Source organism: Muntiacus reevesi, chromosome 5, assembly GCF_963930625.1.
Source record: "Muntiacus reevesi chromosome 5, mMunRee1.1, whole genome shotgun sequence".
Classification (NCBI taxonomy): domain Eukaryota; kingdom Metazoa; phylum Chordata; class Mammalia; order Artiodactyla; family Cervidae; genus Muntiacus; species Muntiacus reevesi.
In genome coordinates this window covers 27,543,063-27,557,992 of record NC_089253.1, presented here as the reverse complement: position 1 = coordinate 27,557,992, position 14,930 = coordinate 27,543,063, and positions in this window count along the sequence as shown.

Below are 14,930 nucleotides of genomic sequence, written 5' to 3'. Positions count from 1 at the left end.
GCGGCAGAGATGGAGATGCCAACAAGCAGAGCGCAGGAGGTGGGGGACCAGAAATGAAAGGAGAGAGCGAACAGGAAGAAGGAGCCCGCTAGGGTGTGTAAAGAACGGAGCTGAGACACCCGAGGAAGAGCTCAGCTACCAGTAGCTAACTCAGCCCTTAAATTATACCATACACAGTGCCCAGATGTACATTCATTCCATTCATTCTTACAAGTCAGTGAGGTGGGCATGATCCATCTGGGAAGGCTGACCACATATGCTGGTTTGCCTGGGACAACCCCAGGAGACACCTGCTTCCCCAGAATGCATAATGGACAGCTCTGAGGTCAGTAACACCCAAAAGACATGGGGCCTGAGAGAAGGCAGATTAAGGGTGGAAAAGACACTGGAATAATGAGCTGATATCACCAGGAAGACAGCTGCTCTTGTCCCAGGGACTAGAGGGAAGGATGAAGTTGGATACAAAGGAGCCAAGGAAGCAGCTGAGCTCACTTGATGCTACACGGGAGGAGAACATGGATGTCAGCAGGGGAAGGAAAGAACTGACCACCGGGCCTCCAGAGGGCTTCCCAGGTGGCGCTAGTGGTAAAGAAACTGCCTGCCAATGCAGGAGACATTAGAGACCCGGGTTTAATCCATGGGTCAGGAAAAGCCCCTGGAGAGGGCTTGGCCACCCATTCCAGTGTTCATGCCTGGAGAATCCCATGGACAGAGGAGCTTGGTGGGCTACAGTCCGTGGTGTCGCAAAGAGGTGGACACGACTGAAGTGACTTAGCGCACACACAGGCCTCCAGGGGTGCTATCCAGACCTCAGCAGTGTGGAATCGCTAGCTTTCCATTGCAGACAGAGCGAAGCCAAGGAATAAGACTTATTACCACTCATTTTACATGCCCCTCTGGAGAAGATGTGTTTTTGTCCCTTGGGAGATCACGCTCGTCTGTGGCTGGAACCCTCAGAGAGGCACAGGATTACCCCCTGTCGGGGGCATGGCTCCTGAGCTGCTGGGAGCAGGGCCAGTCCTGAGACAGTCTTTGCCTTGTCCTACTTCCTTCCTGTGAATTCAACCTGAGATCCCTGTTCAAGGGGCCAGGACGGCAGTGGGGACGCTCCGACCAGTGTTCCTCGCTTACTCGCGTGGAGGAGCTGACAGACATCTCCTTGCTTCCTTGCTTAGGGGAGTGACGAAAGAGGATATTCCTTTCACTCACCTACACAAGCTTCCTACCCTTGGTTCACCTTCCTGTTATCTGGCCCCCCTCAGATACCTGCTCAAACCTGGCAGGGTGTGAGCAGTGGTATCTAAAGGAAATCAGGAGGGAAGGGATGAGCTGTGGAATCACACGCTAAAGGAAAAGAGCCTTAGTTCTCACTGTGGGTAGTGATTAAATTAAAATTTTAAAAATTTTAAATAATTTTTAAATTTTTATTTATTTGTTTTTTAATTTCTGGCACATGAGGTCTTAGACCCTTGACCAGGGATCAAACCCATGCCCCCTACAGTGGGAGCACGAGTTTTAACCACTGGAACATCAGGAGGTCCCATGGATAGACCTGTAATTGGTCAAAAATGTTCACCATGACACTCTGTTATGTTTAAAATGGATAACCAACAAGAACCTACTCTATAGCACAGGGAACTCTGCTCAGTGTTAAATGGCAGCCTGGATGGGAAGGCGTTTGGGGGAGAATGGATACAGCTATGTTATGGCTGAGTCCCTTTGATGTTCAGCTAAAACTATCACAACATTGTTAATCAGCTATACCCCAATACAAAATAAGAATTTTTAAAAAATGTTCACTATAGTTTAATATTGAGTGAGTTTAAGACACTCAGTTGTGTCTTTGCAAGCCCATGGACTATAGCCCAGCAGGCACCTCTCTCCGTGGGATTCTCCAGGCAAGAATACTGGCACGGGTAGCCATTCCCCTGATGCTGGCAGTTCATGGCTTTTTTGTCCATCAATCACCAGTTCCTATTGCTAGCAAGTTTCTTTGGCCATCCACAGAGCTTTTTGGGTGGTCAGTTATTTGTTTGGATCCTTCCAGATAGGGCAATGAGTGTCCTTTCTGGTATTTTGGAGGGACCCAGGGACCTGAGTTTTTAAGAAAGTCTGTGAGAACAGACCATGAAGAAAAGCATCAGGTGGCAGAAACTTCATATTTCCCTGCACACACACAAGCATCATTATTTGAATACATTTTTTCCCCTCCCACTTCTGTCTCACTAAACAGAGAAGAGCACAATTTTTGTGATAGAATCAAAGTTCAGGCCCTTGATTAATGGGGTAGGAGTTGAGATATTAAGAGAAATAGAGATTATTCAACATTTAAAAAAATTCATTTTCTTTTTCCTTTGGCCACACCCATGTAGGATCTTGGTTTCCCCACCAGGGATCAAACCCACACCCCTGTGGTGGAAACATGCATTCTTAACCATGGACCAAAAGGGAAGTCCCTAAAGATTCTATTTCACTTAGGCCTTTTTATTGAGAGGCCAAGTGTAGTGAAAAGAACATGGGCTTTGCAGCAGAGCCACCTCTGTCTCAGCTGCTTCTCTGAACCTCAGTTCTCTCCTCTGTAAAATGTGGATAATAACATCTGTCTTGCAGGGGAGCTGTAAGAATTTAAAATTATGCATATAAAAAGTGTGTGGCCATATTAAATAAATTTGGTGGAACAATTATTATATGTGCATGAGCTTATATATAGCATTAGGAACAGATACTGACTACAACTGTTAGAAACCAATGGCCATTATACATGTGAAAAAAATACAGGCAGCAGAGGATCAGAGCCCTTAAAAAGTGTTGGTGGACAATGAGGTACCATCTCATGCTGGTCAGAGTGGCTGCCATCAAAAAGTCTACAAACAGTAAATGCTGGAGAGGGTGTGGAGAAAAGGGAACCCTCTTACACTGTTGGTGGGAATGCAAACTAGTACAGCCACTATGGAGAACAGTGTGGAGATTCCTTAAAAAACTGGAAATAGAACTGTCACACGACCCAGCAGTCCCACTGCTGGGCATACACACTGAGGAAACCAGAATTGAAAGAGACATGTGAACCCCAGTGTTCATTGCAGCACTGTTTACAATAGCCAGAACATGGAAGCAACCTAGATGCCCATCAGCAGATGAATGGATAAGGAAGCTGTGGTACATATACACCATGGAATATTACTCAGCTATTAAAAAGAACGCATTTGAATCAGTTCTAATGAGGTGGATGAAACTGGAGCCTATTATACAAAGCGAAGTAAGTCAGAAAGAAAAACACCAATATGGTATATTAACACATATATATGGAATTTAGAAAGATGGTAACGATGACCCTATATGCAAGACAGCAAAGAGACACAGATGTATAGAACAGACTATTTGACTCTTTGGGAGAAGGTGAGGGTGGTATGATTTGAGAGAATAGCACTGAAACATGTATATTATAATATGTGAAACAGATCGCCAGTCCAGGTTTGATGCATGAGGCAGGGTGCCCAGGGCTGGTGCACTGGGATGACCCTGAGGGATGGGATGGGGAGGGAGGTGGGAGGGAGGGTCAGGATGGGGACACATGTACACCCATGGCTGATTCATGTGAATGTATGGCAAATACCACCACAATATTGTAAAATAATTAGCCTCCAATTTTAAAAAGAAGTGTTGGTGGATATAACAAGAGTAGATTCACCTGAAATGTCTTTAATATCCTGTGTGTGTGTGTGTATAGGTATGAATGTATAGGCATGTGTGTATCTCTGTGAGTGTATACAACTTGACTCACTGAGTTACTGTAAGCATTATGATAACACATGTAGAATAATTGGGGTGGGGTAACAAGAATGGATTTATGGGTTAAGTAAAGTGTCATGAAAATGAAAGGTGCTAAAATCTTAAGAAGAGTTGCTTTTAAACTTCTTCCAGCCAACACAATCAAAAAATAGATAAATAAGGTGGCTGTGTATTCAAAAAGATTTTGTTTCTCAATAAAAGACAATGTTTTGGGAACTTTCTTGCACTGTTGGTGGGAATGCAGATTGATAATAGCTACTATGGATAACACTATGGATATCCCTAAAAAAAAAAAAAACAACTAGGAATAAAACTACCATATGACCTAACAATCCCACTACTGAGTATATGCTCTGAGGAAACCATAACTGAAAAAGACACATGTACCCCAATGTTCATTGTAGCACTATACTGCTAAGACATGGAAGCAACCTAGATGTCCATTCACAGATGAATGGATAAAGAAGTTGTGGTATATATACACAATAGAATATTACTCAACCATAAAAAGGAACACATTTGAATCAGTTTTAATGGGGTAGATGAACCTAGAACCTATGATACAGGGTGAAGTAAGTCAGCAAGAGAAAAATATCATATATTAATGCATATATGAGCTTCCCAGGTGGTGCTAGTGGTGAAGAACCCGCCTGCCAACTGCAAGAGATACAGACAGGTTTGTTTCCTGGGTCAGGAAGATCTCCTAGAGAAGGGCATGGCAACCCAGTCCAATATTCTTGCCTGGAGAATCCCAGGGACAGAGGAGCCTAGTGGGCTAGAGTCCATAGGGTCACAAAGAATCGGACACGACTGAAGCAACTTAGCACACATGGAATCTAGAAAGATGGGACTGATGAAACTATCTGCAGGGCAGCAATGGAGACACAGACACAGAGAAGAGACTTGCAGACACAGTGGGGGAGTGGGGCAAATTGAGACAGCAGCACTGAAGCATACACATTTCCATATATAAAATTACACAGCCAGTGGAAATTTGCTATATGACACAGGGAACTCAAATCTGGTGCTCTGTGACAACCTAGAGGGCTGGGAGGGAGGATCAAGAGGGTGGGGACATAGGCATGCCTATGGCTGATTCGTGTTGGTATATGGCAGAAACCAATGCAATATTGTAGAGCAATTATTCTCCAATTAAAATAAATTTACATAAAAAATTAAAAGAAATAAATCTAAAACATAAACAAATAAAAGACAATAGTTTGAAAGCTCTTGGCAAAGAAAGCCCCAGCATTGATAAGACTGGTCAAATGGAGGGGCTTCAGTCTACTCAGGACTCAATGGCCTTAAGAATGGGCTTTTGAGACCACTAAGACTGAAACAAGGGGGAAGCCCTGCTCTCAAACCATCAACCAGTGGCAGCAGATATGTATAAGGAGACAGACTGCAGGAGGGAGGGAGCAGATTGCAGAAGTGGTTAAATTATTATGGTCTCCCAGGACTTCCCTGGTGGTCCAGTAGATGAGAATCTGCCTGCCAACTCAGGGAACACAGGTTTGATCCCTAGTCCAGGCAGATTCCACATGCCATGAGGCAACTAAACCTGTGTACCATGATCACTGAGCCCGTGCTCTGGAGCCTGTGCTCCGCAACAAGAGAATCCAGCACAATGAGAAGGCTGTGCACCATGACGAAAAGCAGCTTCCGTCTGATGCAACTAGAGAAAGCCTGTGTGCAGCAATGAAGACCCGGCACGGCAAAAAATAGCTAACTAAATAAATAATTTAAAAAGCATTATGGCCTCCCAAAGTCACTTTGATCAAGGGAGAAAATAAAAAAGGAATATGTAAAAGGCAGCCTCCCGTAGTCTGCTCATACAAGCTGAGGACAACTTTTGGTTGCTCTATTATCTGAAAGTAACAGTTCATTCCTTTATTCATTTAATCAACACTTTTTGAATGGCAGCTATGCGCCAGGCATGGGGCTCTGTGCTGAGGATGTACTGATAAGCAAGAGAGGCATGGCTCTAATCTCAAAGAAGTCACAGTTGAATGGGAAAGAGATGTGTAGAAATATAATTCCATCTCAAAGAGTCCTAGGAGAAGTTGTTGTTGTTTATTTGCTAAGTTATGTCCAACTTGTTTGCGACCCATGGACTGTAACCTCCCAGGCTCCTGTCCATGGGAATCTCCAGGCAAGAATACTAGAGTGGGTTGCCATTTCCTCCTCCAGGAAATCTGCCCCACCCAGGGATTGAAGCCAGGTCTGCTGAGATGGCAGGCAGATTCTTTGCCACTGAGTCGCGAGGGAAGCTCTAGGAGAAGAGATACAGCTTATACAGGTATGTTCATACTCCTAAGTGTGAACATACTCCTAAGGTGGCACTGACAAAGGATCAAATAACTCTGGAAGAGCTGAGAGGGTTCATGGTACATCATATGAGAAGCAGATGTGAACTATAGCTGGGTGTGGGCCAAGTGGAGAAGAACAAAAAACTGGAACCTGCAGAGTGCCTGGACACCAGTGTGTGCAACATGACGAAGCAGGAAAAAACGTGGTCTGTTCAAGAAATGGTGCGTAAACAATTCTGTTAGCTGGAGAGCACGCCTGCACAGTGAGCTGTTCCAGAAGATACGACCACAGTCCTTTGTGGTGAAATAGGATCTTGTTCTTTGGACAGCTGGATGTAAAGAAAAGGTTTTCAAAAAGGATTGAGAAGTGATCGGATTTATGTTCTTATAGAGGAGAAATGGCCATTTTAAAGGCCTGGTGGACATCTGATTTTTGGATCAGATGAAATAGACCCACTTCTCCCTATTCTACTTGGTGGTGGTGGTGGTTTAGTCACTAAGTCATGTCCGACTCTTGCGACCTCATGGACTATAGCCCGCCAGGCTCCTCTGTCCATGGGACTCTCCAGGCAAGAGCACTGGAGTGGGTTGCCATTTCCTTCTCCAGGGGATCTTCCCAACCCAGGAACTGAACCCGGGTCTCCTGCATTGCAGGCAGATTCTTTACCGACTGAGCTACCAGGAGGCAGCCACACCTATTGCTAAGTGCTAAAAACCCTGGGCCTTAAACACACAGCACCATAAGAAAACTCTGAAAAAGTAGAGAGAAGAAGGAAGATTAGCTAGGAAGCTCGAGATCTGGGAGAAGACAGAGCAGTGATTTGTCCAGGTTTCCTTTTATTCTGGACTGGGTACTGGAGAAGGCTGCAGTCCAGAAGCACAGACAGAAAAGAGAAGGAAAGGGGGAAAAAAACACCGAGAAAAGCTGGCTGTTTAAGTAAAGGATCAAGAAAAGGGTAGCCAATGCAAACCAAGTGAAAGTGTTAGTTGCTCAGTTGCATCCGATTCTTTGGGACCCTGCGGACTGTAACCCACCAGACTCCTCTCTCCATGAGATTCTCCGGGCAAGAATACTGGAGTGGGTTGCCATTCCCTTCTCCAAGGGAACTTCCCCACCCAGAGACTGAACCCAGGTCTCCTGTATTAAAGGTGGATTCTTTACCGTCTGAGCCACCAGGAAAGCCTCCACATACTGTATGGTTCCATTTAAGTAACTTTCTCGAAATGGCAAAATTATAGAGGTGGCGAGGAAATGAATAGTGACCAGGGGTTAGGGATCGTGTAGGGGGGTAGGAAGGTGACTCTCTAGGAGTAACATGAGAGGGAGGTCTCTGTGGTGATGGAAGAGTTTTGTGTCTTGACGATGGTGGTGTTTACATGAATCAACATATGTGGAAACAGCAACGTAGAACCATACATACTGGGTTGGCCCAAAAGTTTGTTTGGGTTTATCCATACCATCTTACAATACATACTGTACGAATGCCAGGTTTCTGCTTTTGATAATGAGCTATAGTTATATTAAAAGGAACCATTGGGGGAAACTGGGTCAATTTCCTCCCTGAACTATTTTTGCAATTTCCTGTGTGTGTGTGTGTGTGTGTGTGTGTATATATATATATACATGAAAGTGAAAGTTGCTCAGTCGTGTTTGACTCTTTGCGACCCATTTGACTATAAAGTCCTTGGAATTCTCCAGGCCAGAATACTGGAGTGGGTAGCCTTTCCCTTCTCCAGGGGATCTTCCCAACCCAGGGATTGAATGCAGGTCTCTAGCACTGCAGGTGGATTCTTTACCAGCTGAACCACAAGGGAAGTCCATATATAATTACTTTATAGAAAGTTTTGTAAAACATGAAAAAAAAGCAACTCTGCTAACTTTTATGTTCTTGCTCGTAGTTCTCAGTTTGCTAATTCTGGAAACAAGATGGTATGACTACCTTTTCTAAAAACTATATATATATTTATGTATTTATTTGGGTATGTTAGGTCTTAGTTGCAAGCACACAAGATATTTAGTTGTAGCATGGAGGATCTCAGTTCCCCGGCGGGGGGTTGAACCTGGGCCCCCTGCACTGGGAGCGTGGAGTCTTAACCACTGGACCACAGGGAAGTCCCATGAATTTATCTTTTAATATAAATCTTTTCTTTTGAGAATATGCCGTGGAGTGTCAATGACAGCTGTCCATGCTAATTCAAGTTAACATATAACTTGACTTATTCATAATTTTGGCATTAATTCCTTTGATTCCAAATGGTTCCAGCTCTTTTTATCTAACACTTTTGTCTGTACCACTTCACAGCTAGGAGATTATACTCCTCCCCATTCCAAAGAGGAGAACATTTAAGCTCATAGAAGAAAAAAGGCATGTACTGAATCACATGATGATGGTAGAAAAGAGAAGATATCAACTGTTCCCCAGGGCCACTCCAAATATATGGAGATCAGATTCCTTTCTTCTCAGCCCCTGGGGTGACTGTGGGATGCCTTCCTGCCTTCCACCACTACTCTCTTAAATCTATACTTGCAAATACAGTTTTACTGCATCATTGTGAAACGAGAGGAATGAAACAGGGAGAACAGGTTGGACAAAGGAAAATTGGAAGTTGGATTTAGAAATCAGAAGCATGTGACTTCAAGCTTTTTGCAGACAAGAACTGGAAGGTCTTTTAGGGAAAAGTTTACTAGTAAGATGAAAGGAAGCCTGGATAAACAAACTAGTCTCATACAATAAAAACTGGAGATGTTCTTGCTACCTTTAGATGCCCATGGCAGCAAAGGCAGGCCCCACATCTGGACAAACTCTCTTATATCTCCTTTGGCCCAGAAATACCTTCACCCTACAGTTTCCCCACAAAACTCTTTCCTATGGGTGTCAGACCCCTAGTTCCTAGCATACTGTTGGCATTCCTTGTAAAGTATGTAAAGGACAGGCAGGAATTATGTTCGATATTGAAGTTTCGGGGACAGTCCTAATCCTAGTGCTTCTGAGAAGCTCTCACGTTAGTTTCATCTTCTGGCTGCACCTTGCGGCATGTGGAATCTTCCTGCCCCAACCAGCGTTTGAGCCCACAGCCTGTGTATTGTAATCTCGAAGTCTTAAGCACTGGACCACCAGGGAAATCCCAGAGAAACTCTTATTTTAAACCCAAGTCTTCCCCTTTTCAGAATCAAATATTTAAATGCTCACCATATGCTAAAATGTGCTCTAGCAACTTCTGTTGATTGAGCCCTGTTTCTAAACCTTTCCCTCCATTTTCCTGTGTTTCCCCCCTGTGTGGTATGGGGCGAATATGCCCAGACATCTCTGGGAAAAAGAAAAAAAGTAAAACAGACAATTCATCAGTTTCTTTAAAGTCCTTCAAGTCTTAGGCTTCTCTGGTGGCTCCGCTGATAAAGAATCCGCCTGCAATGTGGGAAACCTGGGTTCAATCCCTGGGTTGGGAAGATCCCCTGGAGAAGGAAAAGGTTACCCACTCCAGTGTTCTGTATTCTGTATCCATTCCAGTATTCTTTCATCTATGTATTGCACGGAATGAAATTGAAGACACAAATGTACGTGCATGCTCGGTCTCTCAGCCAAGTCCGACTCTTCGCAACCCCAAGGACTGTAGCCTGCCAGGCTCCCTCTATCCACAGGATTTCCCAGGTAAGAATACTGAAGTGTGTTGCCATGTCTTCCTCCAGGGGATCTTCCCAACCCAGGGATCGAATTTGAGTCTCCTGAGTCTCCTGCATTGGCAGGCGGGTTCTTTACCACTGTGTCACATGGGAAGCCCAAAAGACACACAGACACAGAAGCCTCAAAATTAAAAAATATAATCAGGTTGAAAACAGATGAACTATGAATGAATATTCATTCTTGTTAACTAACAAATATTTTAAAAGTCAAATATGAAATTCCTTATAAAAACTTCTAACAAAGCAATCTTAAGGATACCTGGATCATGAATTAACACTCTCACTGTACCTATATAAATAATTAGACACAACCCAGTGAGACCAGCTTTAGGCTATGATCAAGAATAGTCTTTCTTTAGGGCTATTTTTGATCAAAGCATAGGAGGCTGTAGAAAAAAATGTTATGCTTCAGTGGAAAATTATATATTGTTTAGAGGACTCCCAGGTTATCTGATTTTAGCCTATAGTTAATTTACAGTTCCTCAAATTTTAAATAACTATTTAGAAAGAAATCAGCTTTGCCTCCATTTGAAATTTCACAACATTCTTTTATTCATATAAATATGAGTATTTTTTTTAATTTACTTTTTCTTGGAACTAGCTATAACATCTGCTTATTTTGCTTGGATTTTCAGTCTTTAACACATGCTCATTTTAATATCAACATGCTCATTTTATTATCTGTATAAGAAGTATAAATTTACTTTTTCCTGAAAGTTGTCTTTTAATGTATATAAACAATTACCATGTAAGGCAGAACAATATGTACTACATAAAATTACAAGTACTATACTATGATTGGGCTTCCCAGGTGGCGCTAGTGGTTAAGAACACGCCTCCTATGCAGGGGACATAAGTGACGTGGTTTCAATCCCTGGGTTGGGAAGATCCCCTGGAGGAGGACATGGCAACCCACTCCAATATTCTTGCCTGGAGAAACCCATGGAAAGAGGAGACTCGAAGGCTACAGTCCATAGGGTCGCAAAGAGTAGGATATGACTGACGTGATTTAGCAGGCACACATCCGTAATTGGACAGGAGGAATATCTGCTTCTGATTATAGAAGAAAACAATAGAATGGGAAAGACTAGAGATCTCTTCAAGAAAATTAGAGATACCAAGGGAACATTTCATGCAAAGATGGGCACAATAAAGGACAGAAATAAAGGATCTAACAGAAACAGAAGAGATTAAGAAGAGGTGGCAAGAATATACAGAAGAACTGTACAAAAAAGATCCTCACGACTCATAATCACAATGGTGTGATCACTCACCTAGAGCCAGACATCATGGAATGTGAAGTCAAGTGGACCTTAGGAAACATCACTATGAACAAAGCTAGTGGAGGTGATGGAATTCCAGTTGAGCTATTTCAGATCCTAAAAGATGAGGCTGTGAAAGTGCTGCACTCAGTATGTCAGCAAATTTAGAAAACTCAGCAGTGGCCACAGGACTGGAAAAGGTGAGTTTTCATTTCAATCCCAAAGAAAGGCAATGCCAAAGAATGCTCAAATTACCGCACAATTGCACTCATCTCACACACTAGCCAAGGAATGCTCAAAATTCTCCAAGCCAGACTTCAACAGTACGTGAACCGTGAACTTCCAGATGTTTGAGTTAGATTTAGAAAAGGCAGAGGAACCAGAGATCAAATTGCCAATATCCGTTGGATCATCGAAAAAGCAAGAGGGTTCCAGAAAAACATCTATTTCTGCTTTATTGACTACGCCAAAGCCTTTGACTGTTTGAATCACAACAAACTGTGGAAAATTCTTCAAGAGATGGGGATACCAGTCCACCCTACCTGCCTCCTGAGAAATCTGTATGCAGGTCAAGAAGCAACAGTTAAAACTGGACATGGAACAACAGACTGGTTCCAAATCGGGAAAGGAGTACATCAAGGCTGTATATTGTCACCCTGCTTATTTAACTTATATGCAGAGTACATCATGAGAAATGCTGAACTGGATGAAGCACAAGCTGGAATCAAGATTACTGGGAGAAATATCAATAATCTCAGATATGCAGATGACACCACCCTTATGACAGAAAGCAAAGAAGAACTGAAGAGCCTCTTGAAGAAAGTTAAAGAGGAGAGTGAAAAAGTTGGCTTAAATATTCAGAAAACTAAGATCATGGCATCTGGTCCCATCACTTCACGGAAAATAGCTGGGGAAACAATGGAAACAGTGACAGACTATTTTTTGGGGCCCCAAAATCACTGCAGATGGTGGCTGCAGCCATGAAATTAAAAGACGCTTGCTCCTTGGAAGAAAAGTTATGACCACCATAGACAGCATATTAAAAAGCAGAGACATTACTTTGCCAACAAAGGTCCATCTAGTCAAAGCTATGGTTTTTCCAGTAGTCATATATGAATGTGAGAGTTGGACTGTAAAGAAAGCTGAGCACTGAAGAATTGATGCTTTTGAACTGCAGTGTTGGAGAAGACTCTTGAGAGTCCCTTGAACTGCAAGGAGATCCAACCAGTCCATCCTAAAGGAAATCAATCCTGAGTGTTTATTGGAAGGACTGATGCTGAAGCTGAAGCTTCAATACTTTGGCCACCTAATGTGAAGAACTGACTCATTTGAAAAGACCCTGATGCTGGGAAAGACTGAAGGCAGAAGGAGAAGGGGACGACAGAGGATGAGATGGTTGGATGGCATCACTGACTCGATGGACATGAGTTTGATCAAGCTCCAGGAGTTGGTGATGGACAGGGAGGCCTGGCGTGCTGTGGTTCATGGAGTCACAGAGTCGGACACAACTGAGCAACTGAACTGAACTGAATGACTAATGAACTTGAGCACTTTTCACATGTACATTGGCCATTTGTATATCCTGTGTCAAAGGTTTATTCTTAGCTGCTTGATCTGTCAGTTTCTGAGAGAGACCTATTAAGACCTGTATTGATGAATCCTCCTCCCACACCAGTCATCAGAAGTTTCCCAGAATGAATTCAGACTCTCTGTGTCTGACTGAAATGAACTGAACTGAACTGAGAGAAAACAGATATGTTTTCATAGAGCAGGTGGTAGTAATAGGCTTCCCCTACAGCTCAGCAGGTAAAGAATCCACTGGCAATGCAGGAGACGGGGGTTCAATCCCTGGGTAAGGAAGATCCCCTGGAGAAAGAAATGGCAATCCACTCCAGTATTCTTACCTTAACTACCCCATGGAAAGAGGACCCTGCCAGGCTATAGTCCATTGGGTCTCAAAAAGTCATACGAAATTAAGCATGCCTGTGGTAGTAATACTTGGCTTTAAGGGTGAGTAAAATTTTAAGACTGAGAACTGGAAGAATAAACAAAATGACTAGTAATCCTAAGGGGCTCTCCTGACCCAAATGTTATGAGTCAGGACCCAGCACCCTTGGGTCCCAAGGAAAGGCCAGACTCAATCTTGTGAGATTCCCGTAGGAGCAATACCCAACTTGTAAACAATATCAGGGAATCTCCCTGTATATCTGACCTGGTAAGGCTTACAGTTCCACTGCTCAGCTGATGAAAGACTCCTGGCAAGACTAGGAGTGTGAGGCATGATGTAACTGGGATAAGTGGCTTATCAGCTCAAAGCACTGTATCTTGAAATGAGTATCAGAGCCTATTTCCTGTATGTCAGATAGAACTACACCACAGCTTAGACAAATTCCCCGCACCATGCTGCCTCCATAGGCCATGGGTGTAGTTGTATGGATGGATCTAATTGCATCTTACTCCCGGAGTCAAATTAGCTTCATTAATGACTTTTAATGACTTTTAACGCAAACATTTCTGTTTTGACAATAGTAAAGAGGAAGAGGTAGGTAAGGAGCTCAGAATATGTAACAGGATTTAAGGTAGGGTAGCAGAGCATTAACTAAGTCTCCAGCTATTAGTGTTTATCTGTGTTCTTCATAAATGGATTTTCCAGCAACATTTTCCAGTAAGTCTAGACTTACCCTAGACTTACCATTACTTGCTGCAAATGTTACAGTATAAGCCACTTAGACTATATTAATCTCCTAGACTAACAACAAATACCTCCACAGTTTTCAGAAACCCATGTCTAGCTAAACCGTACTTCTAATTGTGTTGGTTCAAACTACAATCGCATTCTACTTCAAACTGTTCTTCCCCTTCATCTTCTATCTCAGTCTCAACCTGTTTCTTGCCTTCTGTCTATGTGGTCCCCCCTCCCAGTCTCAGCTCTGTTTTGTTTTTGTTTTCTGTTGTTGTTGTTGCTGTTTGTTATTTAAAATTATTTTTTTATTAATTTTTATTTTATATTGGAGTCAAATATAAAATATTGGAGTCCTTATTTTATAAGGAGTCAAATACGACGGAGCGACTAAGCACGTAATTGATTTACAATGTTGTGTTACTTTCAGGTGTATAGAAAAGTGATTCAGTTAAACATATACATATATTTATTCTTCTTCTAATTCTTTTCCCATTTAGGCTTTTAGGGAACACTGAGCAGAGTTCTTTGTGCAATACAGTAAGTCCTTGTTGGTTATCTATTTTAAATACAGTCTGCCTGTGTGCATGCTAAATCACTTCAGTCATATCCAACTCTTTGCAACCCTATGACCTATAGCCCAGCAGGCTCCTCTGTCCATGGGATTCTCCAGGCAAGAATACTGGTTTGGGTTGCCATTTCCTCCTTCTGATCTTCCCAACCCAGGGATCAAACCTGAGTCTCTTATGTCTCCTGTATTAGCAGGCGGGTTCTTTACCACTAGCACCACCAGGGAAGTCCTTAAATAGAGTACATCTGTCCTTTAAATTTCTTTTGTTTTAGGAAAATTTTCTAGTTGTATTGCCTTTCTTTTCTTCCTTTTAAAAAATTTATTTTATATTGGAGTGTAGCCGATTGACAATGTTGTGACAGTTTCTGGTGGACAGCAAAGGGTCTCAGCCAGACACATACACATATCCATTCTCCCCCAAACTCCTTTCCCATGCTTTTTGTCCTTTTACAGAGCAGGGGGTCACAGGCAGAAAGGCCCTTGTCTACCATCCCTGACGCAAGTTACTGGTAAGAAAAGAACAAAGCGTTAACTTACGTGAAAACAGACTCATGAGGCTGAACCCTTAAAGACTGAACTGTGTGACAGTCAGGTTTTATGTGTAGGCTATAAAGTCTCAATAGTGGCAGGAAGAGAT